General features: G+C 35.7%; 1 protein-coding gene across 1 annotated transcript in view; it reads left to right on the top strand.

Moving 5' to 3' along the window:
* The window catches only part of shroom1 (shroom family member 1), a 57,983-nt gene that overhangs the window by 26,107 nt on the left and 17,195 nt on the right, over positions 1-14,681 (top strand). The gene's annotated exons all lie outside the window — the stretch shown is intronic.

Genomic DNA, 14,681 nt, shown 5'->3' with positions numbered 1-14,681 from the left:
GGAGGATCTGTGTGTTTGAATAGTTTTAAATAGGGATGCACGATATATCGGCCACCATATCGGTATCGGCAGATATTTGTTCATTTTTAACGTTATCATTATCAGCCCGATAAGAAAATTAGGACGATATATTAAAGCTGATAAATTATGTATTATTTCCTTCAGATGTGCACTGTTCAACATGATGGTTTTGAATGGCTTGAAATATGATTGGAATCACTTCAAAAAAAGGAAAATATGGTTCAGTGCAACATGTGCAGTGCAAGTCTGTCATATCGGCTACATAACATTATAATGAGAACAGTTTAATTGTGTGTTTGGGTCATGGATTTTAATGGTGAGACGTAATTTGTTTGTTTTTGTAATCAGGCTCTCAAAAATTATAAAAAATTTTGGATTTAGATTTATCGGTTATCGGCTTTCAAATATAAAGAATTATCGGTTATTGGTATCGGCCAAATTTTTCATATTGATCTCTAATTTTAAATTTAATTCTACATAAATTATCCCAAAATGTGGCGAATTCTATTGCCTGGACATTTAATAAAACATAGTATTGACATATTTTACTCCGAGAGTATACGAGTTGCCAACTGCACATCATTTTGTACATGCACTTTGTATTGTATTTTGTCCTGCTGTGTGCATTCGTTCATGTGCTTTTGATTTTAGAATTATTTGCGATGAATAAAGTAGGAGGAGCATTTTTATAAACATACATAATTAATATGTTATTACAATTATGAATTTTTTTGTTGTTCTTGTTGTTAAAATGACTGAAAAGGTGTATCTGAGTTACCTGTTCACTGACTGATCAGCTCAGATTCACAAAAAGAAAAAAAGTGAACAACTGTCCAGTTTGGTGTTGGTAAAGTTGCTGTATTTGACCTTGTAGAGCAGCAAGTCTTCATAAATTAGGCCCCTGGATTTTCAGTCGTGACTACAAATTCACTCATTCTTCAAGTGCACAAGTATTTGTTGGATTGAAGTCTGCATTCCTTGTTTGGTTAGACACGTTTCTAAAGGGTATTACTTCTTAAGATTACTTTTTGGAGCATTGCCATAGACTTAGCAAATGTTTTGCATTGCTAAATTGCTTTTTAACAAACACTACTGTAAATATTTTCATAATTTGCATTGATCCTCCTTAATATACCTTTACTTTTTTTTTTTTTTTTTTTTTACTGCATTAAAAGTCAGAACCACTGAACATAATCCCAGACTACAATCCCAACAAGACTGGGGCGAAAATGCCATTGTGGCACAGATCTGTAGTAGAACTTATAAAATTGAATGTTACAACATTCACAACACTGAAAAAAACAATAAGTAAAATTTACTTAATTTTTCTTTGGCAAGTTTTTGCACGCATATTTTTTAAGTAAATTTCACACACATATTTTTTAAAGGTATAGCGGAGGATCTTTCCAAATTTTAGATAAAACCCGCCCTCTCCACTTTTTGAAAAGTTTGATTGATTCACCAGAATGATTGACAATTAGGAGGACCAATAGTTTAGACTACCCACCAGGAAGTAAAACATCCTCCGCTATACCTTTAAGTAAATTTCACACGTATATTTTTAAAGTAAATTTCACACGTATATTTTTAAAGTAAATTTCACACGTATATTTTTAAAGTAAATTTCACACGTATATTTTTTAAGTAAATTTCACATGTATATTTTTTAAGTAAATTTCACACGTATATTTTTTAAGTAAATTTCACACGTATATTTTTTAAGTAAATTTGGAATTTGGTTTGTTCCAAATTTGGTTTTCGCATTGGAAACACATTTGCAGAATAAATCCCTCATTGCGCAACAAAAAATTTGCCTCAGCGTCAGCTGTGATTGGATAACTGGAGTAACCAGCGGACCAATGGCATCGCAGCATCTCTAATGTTGGTTTGGTGTTTCTGAAATGCCGGAGTCGAAGTGTGTGATCAGAATGATTTGGTTTAATTCCCTCCAGAAGCGTCTCACACACGAGTGTGTTCCCGAACACCAGCATCCGAACGCTCTGAGACACACTCATTTATGATGGAGGGAAGAAGAGCAACTTCCGTTTTTATTACTGATATTTATGCCATTTTTTTTGCATCAAGTCACGATTTTGTTCTCTTGAACACATGGGATGCAAACGCTGATTCATTCGCAAATGTTTTATGTGACGTTCCAGTTTTGCGCATAAATTAGATGTGCACCCTTGAAACATGGCAACTGTGGCTCTCAGAAAAAATGGTCGAAAAAACTAATATTTGTTGCATTTAAAGAAATGTTGACACTAGAAATGTACCTTTTATTAATTCACATGGAAGCACTAATGTTTGGGAAATAGATGTTTTTAAGAGACGTCTTGAGCTTGACACACATCATGAGGAGCTGCAGGTGTCCTCCTTATGACATAATTTCCTGTTTATGCAAGATTATGCCAAAATACTTGATCTTTTTATTCTTTTAATGAGGATTTTTGGCCATTAGTTGCTCATGTCAGTGATTGCTAGTAACCAGTATGACCGTGTTTCACGATAGATCTCATCAGCTGTTTATGAGCCCCGATGACAGATGGACGAGGCGTAGAGTCTGAGGAAAGTTAAGAATAGCTCACCTTTGTGTGTCTAAAGCTTTTGTGAAGTTCAACTGTCAGGTGGGAGCGGCAGATTCAGCAATTACAATACGGGCTTTCTCACAATGAACAGAAACACATTAGATTAGGCAATAGGTGTGACTCTGAATGCCTGTGTTCGTTTGTTTAACTGCCTGATCTTAGTAGAACTCAGCATGAAGTATTTGTTGGGCAGATTATCTTAAAGTCCTCCTGTAGTCGATCACTTCATCACTTAAACTCATCCTTGATCACCAAAATGACATATTTAAGCGTTTTTTACTTGGAAAAAATGTATTCATGTCTTAAAATAGCTTGAATGTAACTCGACACATCACTGTTTTTACTGTGTTTTTAATCAGATAAAATACAGCCTTGGTGAGGACTGTTTCAAAGCAGCTTTACAGAGAAAATAGGAAATTACAGTAACAGAGATTGTTTAGGCTTTACAGCAGCTCTAGAATAAAGTTATTGTCCAGCTAAAGTTAGTTTTGATTGATTCACTTCCGTTGCAAAGATCATTAGTTATTAAAGCTGCAGTCCGTAACTTTTTTGTGTTAAAAATTGTCCAAAATAAATATTTGAGCAAGTACATCACCAGCCAGTGTTCAACACTCTCTGCTTGCCGTAGCTCCATTCAGAACGGTAAGCTTGTAATAATGTTTTTAACTCCAGTGGTACTGGTGGATTTCCACGGGAAATTCGAGCATGTGTTTGCGTCATTACGTCACATCTGTCCACATCTGTGCACATAAAGAAGAGTCTCGGCTAGTAGGCGATGAGTGTGAGGATGCTGGAGATTTATAGCCTTTTCTCACAGCACTTGATATAATTAAACTCATCAGTTTGATGGCGGATCCAGAAAGGTTCAAACGACAATCAGCAGAGACGACTGGAGATTCTCCCGCTGTAAAATGCAAAAGACTTCAGACTTCGGAGCGGCTACAGAGAAAAAGAGACTGTAACCGGCCCATGGGAAAACAAGTATAATATCGGAAGGGCATTAAATGTCACGCAATCCTGATGTTGTTCACATTAACAATTTGAGAACAAAGTATAATTTGAACGGTTTGACGTGATATGAGAAGCTATCGTTAGTAGGGATGGGCATTCGATTAAATTTTCTTATTCGATCGTCGGGAGAATTAACGATCGACTATCGATTAATCATTAATATTTTTATATTGAAATTCATTATTTCTTTAACTTTTTATAAATTAAAAATGCAATGAAAATACAAAAATACAGTTTGTTTGTCCTCGATGAGATCTTTATTACAAGAAGATCAACTTGTGGCAGTGAAACTGGACGTTCGGTAGACTTGAAGATTCCTGCGGTGCTCTAAACCAGCGGAACCTGCAGCTGCGAGCACCCATGGCCACTTCATCCGTTTTCTGTGATCGGATAGCTATCCGGTCGTGAAAAGACCAAATCTAAATGCCCTCCGAAACGCATTCGAGACGGATTTAAATCCGATCGCTCAAACCACTTTATACTTTATATCTGAGACGCATTCCAGACGAAACTGGACAAGAGTAAATGCATCTGGTTGTTGAAACCACATAGGTAAATTTGACTTATCCCAAAAATGATAAGAAATAAACGTGTGAGAGCGTGTTATAGGCTATATGTCATGTTATATCCAGATATGACGACGCTACTTCAACACGCATCACCACAGATGAGCATATAACTGTTATTCATCAAGCCAACGTGCAAACTATCGCAAATCAAAGTGAAAGTCATTCATCAACACACAATCATCTTCATTAAAAGTAAAGAACCGAAATGATCTTACCAGGGCTGTTGCCGCAATATCTTGTTGCGGTCTTTGATTTAGAAATTTTCGCTGATGATCAATAAAATGCAGCTCATATCAGTTGCTTTCGATGACGTGCAACAATTTAAATATGCATATAGTGCGGGAATTCAAGATCGGATTTATATCCGTTTTACAAAAACACATTTATGTGACCAGGTGTAAATGGAATCGTTTTGATAAATCAGATAGCTATCCGATCTGAGAAAACGCATGAAGTTCCCATAGAACTTCTGCACCAGTCTACTGATTTCTGTTGAGAAAGATAAGCATGTTGACATGATCTGGGATCAGACGCGACCGCAACCTGGTGACAGCCAGTCCAGCCGCCGAAAACACCCGCTCTGAGGGGACTGACGTTGCCGGGATGCACAGGTACCTCCGCGCTAAAATTAATTCCATTGCTTCAAGACTCACACTACGCAACGCAACCTTCATTAGTTTAATCGATAACAAATAAACGTGATCGACGAAATTCTTAACGATCAATTATCGATCGTCGATTAATCATGCCCATCCCTAATCGTTAGATTTAATCAGTGTGATTTACTGCAATGCTTTTTTTCCCCTTAGTTGGTCAGAACAAGTGGATGTCAAACTTCCAAAAAGTAGAATCTGTTATTGCGAAAGCCAGGATCCACACCGGCGGCGACTGACAGCCGCACATTCTCCTCAAAACATTGGGTTCATCCGCGCTGTGCCGTGCCGAGGCACAACCCACGTAAAGTTGATTATTCCGCGAATGACTGCAATAGCAGATTTCGAACAGAGATGGCGACAGAGAGGAGAAACTACGGACTGCAGCTTTAACTTTGGGGCCGCTTACACGACACCGTTCCAACAGAAAACCCTTAATGCACTCCGGCCACTCATTTGCACAAAACAGTGTTTGGGGCTCGAGAACGCAAACCTTGAAATAAGTTCCAAGGTGCAAGTCTTGAAAATTTCTGAAAAAAAAAAGGTTATCTCTACGCAAACTTAAAAAACGCAAACCTGTGAGAACGCTGACGGCGTGCACATGCGTATTACGTGTTCAGTCTATAGACCTTATGCGCCAGAGAAACGAGGGCGCCGCCATCTTTAGAATATTGTCTTTTAACTTCTGTTTTTGCGGTCGCTTTGTATATTTCTATGGCGCTGCTGTCCAGGAGTAATTAGCTTTTGAAGTGGATTTACTTAATGTAAAGTTAACGAAAGTTATCATGAGGATTGTAATGTTTAAAGCAGATGACTTAACAAATGTCAGTCGACCGGGAAGATTTTAAAACGAGCCGTTCATTAATAAACACGCAAGATCACTGTGAAAATACAGACCGGAAGTCAAACGACAACGAGCGCAGCGCTGAAAAGGGGCGGGGCTACAGAAGCTCTATAGGTATGTGCGTTTGAATATATATGCGTGACACACAGATGTGTGTGTTACTGTAACGGTGAAGATGGAGAAGTTAAACTATAACTGATAGCTGTCGAATTATATTACAGTGTTTCCCATACATTGGTTCAAAATATCAACACAGCCTTTTGAAAAATGTATTTGTGGTTGGCATTGACATCGTTGAATAAACATGAGCACTGACGGTTTCAAAGTCAAAACGCGGCGCGGGTGTTTTTATGAATGTGTTTTTGAAGGGAACTGACTGTCTTTAGAATAGTTTCAATGTTATTTTCATTTAATCTTTCTTTATCTTTCCTGATAAATCAGCGTTTATGGCCCTGTCCCAGATGGCACACTTCATGTGCACTTTCGGTCTTGTGGACTTACAATGGCTGCCGTGTGCGCGTGTCTGTTAAAGCCCAATTTATACTTCTGCGTCGAACTTACGCCGTAGCTACGTCATAGGCTGTGTGTAGCGCGCGTACCCTGACGTGCACCTCTCCAAAAATGTAACAACGCATCAACTCTACGTGGACGCAAGCGCTGTGATTGGTCTGCTTGGACCGCTCCCTCGGGTTTCACATGCTCCCTCTGCAAGTGTAATTGCGCATCAACGCGGACAACGACGCAGAAGTATAAATGAAAACCAACGCGTTGCCTTCAGCGTAGAGGCTCTGGCGTAGGTCCGACGCAGAAGTATAAATCAGCCTTAAGTCCGTGAGACCGCAGTGTGTCCCATTTGTCATTTTTAGATCTCAGAAGGTTGCTCGCGAGCGCCCCCATGTGGTTGATTTGCACCCTTGATGCGCTCCGCAGCGGACTTCTTCCCGACAGTCAAAGCGGGATTACGTCACAAAAGTGCGGACTCAGAGGAAGACCGCGAGTGCTTAGGGTTCCATTTGGGACAGGGCCTTAGAGCGCTGTGCTGCTTTGTGTACATCCGTTACCGGGGAAACCGCTGTTTCTGAGTGACACGCCTACAGCGCCTCCTGCTGGACCGCTTTATAAACACTGCAAACCTGTATTAGTGTGTATTTTTCTACAATATTCACTCATGACAGTAAAATAGGGCATTCTGAGTCAGTCTACTGCAGTATCTCCTCTCTCAATCAGCAGAAAATGTGGTTAACACCCAGTCAGGCTTGAAAAAATTAAATACCGTCATATACCGTGAAACCGGGATAATTTTGAAAAATACCGTGATATGGATTTTTGGTCATACCGCCCAGCACTAGATTACAGTAGTAAAGCGGCGAGGGTAAAGCCCATCTCTGAGAGGTCTCTCTCTCTCTCTCTCTCTCTCTCTCTCTCTCTCTCTCTCTCTCTCTCTCTCTCTCTCGCTCTCTCTCTCTCTCTCTCTAACACACACTCTCTCACTCTCTCTCTCTCTCTCTCTCTCTCTCTCTCTAATAAATGGCACTGGCGAGGCCCTCTTTATTCTGAAGCCGGCCAGGAATGCGATGCCTTTTTCCCTCTCCTCACACACACCATTATCAGCGGTGAAATATTCCCTAGGCTGAACCCATTGTGCACTAGCGGAGCGGACGTCACAAACTGAGGCCAGCCCTGTGTGTGTTTGTGTTCACGAGGAGAGATTTACTGCAGTTTAAACCGTTTAAGACTCGCTGTCTCTTGAGCTTTCTGAACTCTCTTACTCTAAGAGAAGCTTGCCAACATTTCTGACTTCCTGTTAGCGTAGCAAAGTAGCTTACACTATAGACAGGCATTAATAGATGTACACTACCAGTCAAAGGTTTGGGATCAGTAAGATATTCAATGCTTTTAAAAGAAGTCTCTAATGCTCACTAAGGCTGCATTTATTTGATAAAAAAATAAAAAATTTAATAAATATTGTGAAATATTGTTCCAATGTAAAATGACTGTGTGAATATCTAGTAAAGTGTAATTTATTCCTGTGATCAAAGCTGAATGTTCAGCATCATTACTCCAGTCTTCAGTGTCACATGATCCTTCAGAAATCACTCTAATATGATGATTTGATGCTCAAGAAACATTCATTATTATTATCAATGTTGAAAACAGTTATTAACATAATTTTTTTATTTCAGGATTCTTTGATGAATAGAAAGTTCAAAAGAACAGCATTTATCTTAAACTGAAAGCTTTTATAACATTAAACACTACCGTTCAAAAGTTTGGGCTCAGTAAGATTTTTTATTTTATTTTTTGGAGGAAATAAATAAAATAAATCAATACTTTTATTCATCAAGGAGGAATTAAATTGGTAAAAAGTGACAGTAAAGACATTTATAAAGTTACAAAAGATTATATTTCAGATAAATGCTTTTTTTTTTTTTTTACTTTCTATTAATAAAAAAATCCAGATTTTTTAACATTGATAATAATAATTAATGTTTCTTGATCATCAAATCATCATATCAGAATGATTTCTGAAGGATCATGTGACACTGAAGACTGGAGTAATGATGCTGAAAATACAGCTTTGATCACAGGAATAAATTACCCTTTACAATATATTAAAAAAGAAAAGTCATTTTAAATTGTCATATTTAACAATATTACTTTTTTTATCACATAAATACAGTCTTGGTGAGCAGAATGTTTTAAAAACATTAAAAATCTTACCGATTCAAAACTTTTGACTGGTTGTGTACATCTATTAACTTCTAGACACATGAATGCACTGATGCAGCCTTGCTTTCCTCACTGACTCTCAGATGCATGAATCTGAACCGAATGGGGATCAGAAGGTTGTTGTTGCACATTAAAGCCTGTTGTTTCCTCTGGCTCCGGTGATTTCGTCACTAGCTTGCATGGCCCTTCCTTCCACTTGAGTGTTTTTCTGTACTTGTGCCCAGATCATTATGCAGCATTTCCTCCTCATGTTTCTATACGGCAATATGTAATTAGGCCATAATGTTCTCATCAGCAGTGTTTTTAAGCTCTTTCAATCTGAAATGAGAGCATTTCTAAAGTTTAATATTGCTTACTGTCCGGGAGTATGTTCTATTATCAGACAACAAACGTTCAGTTACGTTACAGTATATACAAATATATTTTGGGATCAGGAAGATTAAAAAGAAGTCTCTTCTGCTCACCAAGGCTGCATTTATTTGATTAAAAATACCCCCAAAAAACTGTAATATTGTGAAATATTATCACAATTTAAAATGACTGTTTTCTATTTTAATATATTTTAAAATGTAATTTATTCCTGTGATCAAAGCTGTATTTTCAGCATCATTACTCCAGTCTTCAGTGTCACATGATCCTTCAGAAATCATTCTAATATGATGATTTGATGCTCAAGAAACATTTATTATTATTATCAATGTTGAAAACAGTTGTGTACTTTTTTTCAGGATTCTTTGATGAATATATATATATATATATATTTCATTTATTTGAAATAGAATCTTTTGTAGTTTTATAAATGTCTTTACTGTCACTTTTGATCCTTGCTGAATAAAAAGTACTGATTTATATATTTGTTTGTTTTTTAGTTTTTTTTGTACTAAAAACAAAATGTCTTCCTGACCTCAAACTTTTGACCGGTAGTGTATAATGTTACAAAAGCTTTATATTTCAGATAAATTATGTTCTTTTGAACTTTCTATTCATCAAAGAATCCTGAAAAAAAACTGTACTCAACTTTTTTTCTTTTTTTTTTTTACACTGATAATAATAATAATAATAAATGTTTATTGAGCATCAAATCATCATATTAGAATGATTTCTGAAGGATCATGTGACACTGAAGACTGGAGTAATGATGCTGAGAATTCAGCTTTGATCACAGGAATAAATTACACTTTAATATATATTAAAATAGAAAACAGTCATTTTAAATTGTAATAATATTTCACAACATTACTGTTTTTTGTGTGTGTTTTTTGTTTTTTAATCAAATAAATGCAGCCTTGGTGAGCAGAAGAGACAAGTTTTGAACGGCAGTGTAAATGTAACCCTACAGTTTACGGACAGAAAACCGACACATATAATTTTAAGATGGGATCGTTTATAAAGTTGGCATTCATTGAATGTCTGAAAAGCACATAATCCATCTTAAGAGTTCTCACATGATCACTGCCGAAATGTTTTACGCCGGTTAAAATTGCATTCCAGGCATTTTCATCAGTCCCCCGTCCAGCCGTCCCTCTTCAGGACTCTCACTAAGGTCGTCATCATTGATCGCTGTGCTGATGCTCATTATTTTATATCACTCTTCTTTAGGGGGGAAACAACATGTTTTTAAATATCTAAGCACTAGTGCTGTAGTCAAAACCAGCTAAACAGAGACCAAGTCCAGACCGAGACTTTGAGAACGAGACCACTTTTACTGCCTGGGAAATGTCTTGTATTTAATCATTACCACCAGTTATAATAATCAGAAACTATATAGAGCTGTTACCAATCACTCTCAAAATTCATCTTCGCTCTGCAGAGACACAGACGTTGCTCTGAATTGGTACAATTACAACTGCATAAATAATGTTGAGATTAATGGTTTAAAAAAAAAAAAAATTGTTCATTGAACAAAATTTGCTCATTTGATATTGCTTAAAGGGGTGGTATAATGCCCTTTTCACAAGATGTAAAATAAGTCTCTGATGTCCCCAGAGTGTGTATGTGTGTGAAGTTTTAGCTCAAAATACCCCATTGATTTTTATATATAGCCTGTTAAAGTTGTCACTTTTTGCGGGTGAGCGAAATCGCACGGTTTTTGTGTCTGTTCCTTTAAATGCAAATGAGCTGCTGCTCCCGGCGTAGCTTCAACAGCTCGTGTCCTGAAACTTTCTAAAACTTTTAGCCTTTTATGTTCAAACCGGAGTCAGAAAGATGGAGAGACTTTTATGCAGCTTATGTGTAGTTATCTTCTAGTCATTGATGATTAGCATATTCTGTCTTGATAATATATAAATCGTGTTCCGGGGGCGGAGTTTATGTAAATTTTAGGGTTGGTAATGTCACTAACCCGGGAAGAAGCTCATTGTAGTCTCTACCAGCTGTTTGTTGTAGTCCTTAAAAAGCAATTTCTTTAAAATAAAATATCTCCCTTTGCTTTGAACTTTGAGCGTTGTAACTTTGCAGATGTTGTTTATCTTCAAACAGCAACATTACACACTAACTAAAGCTAGAAAAGTGAAATCATAATCAACCACCCCTTTAATTATATCATATGTTATAAAAACAAGATCTCAAACAAGTAATTTTTTCTGGAATTTTGTGGGCATTTGTCTTCATTTTGGTGAGTTTATATCTCGCAATTCTGACTTTATAACATGCAATTTGAAGATATAAAGTCGCAATTGCGTGTTATAAAGTCAGAATTGTGAGATATAAACATGCAATTCAATTTCTGAGAAAAAAAAGTCAGTCTTTTTTCCCTTAGAATTGGACTTTATAACACACAATTCTGACTATATAACTCGTAATTGCAACTTTATGACGCAATTCTGACTATATAACTTGTAATTGCAACTTTATGACGCAATTCTGACTATATAACCCGTAATTGCGACTTTATATCACGCAGTTCTGACTATATAACTCGTAATTGCGACTTTATATCACGCAGTTCTGACTATATAACTCGTAATTGCGACTTTAAATCAAGCACTTCTGACTATATAACTCATAATTGCGACTTTATGACGTAATTCTGACTATATAACTTGTAATTGCAACTTTATATCACGCAGTTCTGACTATATAACTCGTAATTGCGACTTTATATCAAGCACTTCTGACTATATAACTCATAATTGCGACTTCATATCAAGCACTTCTGACTATATAACTCATAATTGCGACTTTATATCAAGCACTTCTGACTATATAACTCGTAATTGCGACTTTATATCATGCAATTCTGACTATATAACTCGTAATTGAGACTTTATATCACGCAGTTCTGACTATTTAACTCGTAATTGCGACTTTGTATCATGCAATTCTGACTATATATCTCGTAATTGCGACTATATCACGCAATTCTGACTATATAACTCGTAATTGCGACTTTGTATCATGCAATTCTGACTATATAACTCGTAATTGCGACTTTAGATCACGCAACTCTGACTATATAACTCGTAATTGCGACTTTATATCACGCAATTCTGACTATATAACTTGTAGTTGCAACTTTATATCACACAATTCTGACTATATAACTCGCAATTCTGACTATCGTAATTGCAACTTTATATCACGCAATTCTGACTATATAACTCATAATTCTGACTATATATCTCGTAATTGCAACTTTATATCACGCAATTCTGACTATACAACTCATAATTCTGACTATATATCTCGTAATTGCAACTTTATATCACGCAATTCTGACTATATAACTCATAATTCTGACTATATATCTCGTAATTGCAACTTTATATCACGCAATTCTGACTATACAACTCATAATTCTGACTATATATCTCGTAATTCTGACTATATATCTCGTAATTGCAACTTTATATCACGCAACTCTTAAGTCACAATATTAACTCTTAAGTCAGAATTCAAAGTCAGAATTGCGAGATGTAAACTCGCAATTGTAAGAAAAAAAGTCAGAATTGTGCAATTACCTTATTCCGTGGCGGACACAAGCTTCCATCATTTCTCGCCTGGCATCACAATCAATAACTTATTTCTAATTTCTAATTCTCTTTTTACTATTGTGTCGGGTCTGAAATAAGTTATTGGTTCCATTCGAAGCAGGCAGTTTTACACCCAATCACATTTAAGGATGTTAACAAATAAATCGGACAATGCACTGACAATTTAGTGATATCCCTGCAGTCGTGGTCTTGACCGGTCTTGAAATAAAATGAGAACAAGACCTTCGTAAAATGTTCTCGAGTGCTACACAACACTACTTCCGTGGGACTTGACTGTCTAAAACTATGCAGTTAAATATTTGTTTTTGTTTTTGTTTTGTTACAGTCTTTACATACTAATAATCTGTTTCCTCATTAGCAAAAACAAATAAAATTTTCCTCCTTATAAGCCTTCAAGCTTTCTTTAAAGCACTTCATCCTGACAGTGAGCTGGTAAATAGGGATCAAGGAAATAACTTGTAAATTATTATCTCTCACAATTCTGACTATATAACTCGTAATTGCGACTTTATATCATGCAACTCTTGAGTTGAAGTCAGAATTCAAAGTCAGAATTGCAATTGTAAAAAGAAAAGTCAGAATTGTGCAATTACCATAATATTTGTTATTCTGTGGCGGAAACAAGCTTCCATAATTTCTGGCCTGGCATCACAATCAATAACTTTTTACGTTTTTTTGTTTGTTTGTTTGTTTTATACATACTTTGCATACCAACCCGCTTCATCTGTTTCCTCATTAGAAAAAAAATAAATAAATCTGATTTTCCTCCTTACAAGCCTTCAAGCTTTCCTTAAAGCACTTCATCCTGACAGTGAGCTGGTAAATAGGGCTCAAGGAAATAACTTGGCATTAAAAGAATTTTGTGCATGAGGCTGAAATCAGATTTCTTTAGTACTGCACTGTACCAAGCACTCGCATGCTGATCAAACACATTCTTGCTGGGGAGGAAGTTGAAATTGACAAGCATCCATAATAGAGATGAAACGGTTTGAATATTTCATTTTATGATTATAGTGATTAAAATGATCACGGTTAGGGCTATCTGTATCATCACAGCATTGTTAAACTGTGCTGGAAATGTCCAAAAAGTATTCATACACAAACTGTAATCATTTCAGTGTTATATTGACTAATAAACAACAAATGTATTATTTATTTATATTATTCATACTACTCAAAATACTGTAAATATGTTCATAATCTGTAAATGTTTATTCGGACTAAACACAACTGTGACCCTACTTTTTTACTTTTATACTATTTTAATTTTTTTAAATATATTTTATTCTTAGAATTTGTATTACTATGTTTCTTGTTGTATTTGTATTTGTATTTGTATTTGTATATGTGCACTGAAAGCTTCAGTACCAAGAAAAATTCCTTGTGGGTGCAAGCACACTTGGCAATAAAGCTCTTTCTGATTCTGATTCTGAAATACATTTTGTTGTTACATAATAAAAAATAATAAAAAATGAATTCATTCATTCATATAAATCCCTTCTTCATAAATGTTCTTCATGGTCAGTTCACAGCGGTGACAGGAATGAACTCTTTCTTCACATTTGCAACCTTGAATTTTAATAATTTGAGAATTAATTTCCCAGGGGCATTTATACATTTGAAAGGGCAATTGTTTCTAACCTTATCAGATGTATGCATAATTTAATGTAAAATTCTTATATTAAATCAATAAAACAAAAAAGCCGAAACGAAATTTGTGACCGATGTAACTTTTACTTTAATAAAGCTATGATTCCAACATTTTACAGACCAATGAAATTTCACAATTCAATTCCAATTTTTATACCACAACAACTAAAACACTAATATAAATTTCAAAAAAATGTAAAGACAAGGATCTTGTCTTTGTCTTTATTAATTTAAGTAATTAAATTAACAGTGATTTAAAGGTTTTCAGGTCTAACAGTAGTGTTGAGGTAAGAAATACTACATAAATTGAATAAAGTAATCAAATATAAAATAAGACCACACTTTCAAACTGCATAAATTATTAAATTGAATATAGATTCATTCTCATTAAAGCTACAAAAGTTATTCAGTCAAGAGCAGTGAGTGGTTTTCTCTTTCTCTTTTGTTCTTTGACAAACATTAATGACCGACTGCAGCAGGTTTATTAGGCTGCTGTCACTTTAAGAGCTGACGCACATGACGCGAATACACATAACATTTTCTCTTCATGAACTCTGTTCATTTAAGAATGAACTCCCTTAAGACTGCATTTACATTGATATTTGACATAATTCTGTGTGTGC

Source organism: Leuciscus leuciscus, assembly GCF_965113295.1.
Source record: "Leuciscus leuciscus genome assembly, chromosome: 16".
In the NCBI taxonomy this organism is placed as follows: domain Eukaryota; kingdom Metazoa; phylum Chordata; class Actinopteri; order Cypriniformes; family Leuciscidae; genus Leuciscus; species Leuciscus leuciscus.
Note: the sequence above shows the minus strand (reverse complement) of the source record. Positions and strands in the feature narration are given on the sequence as shown.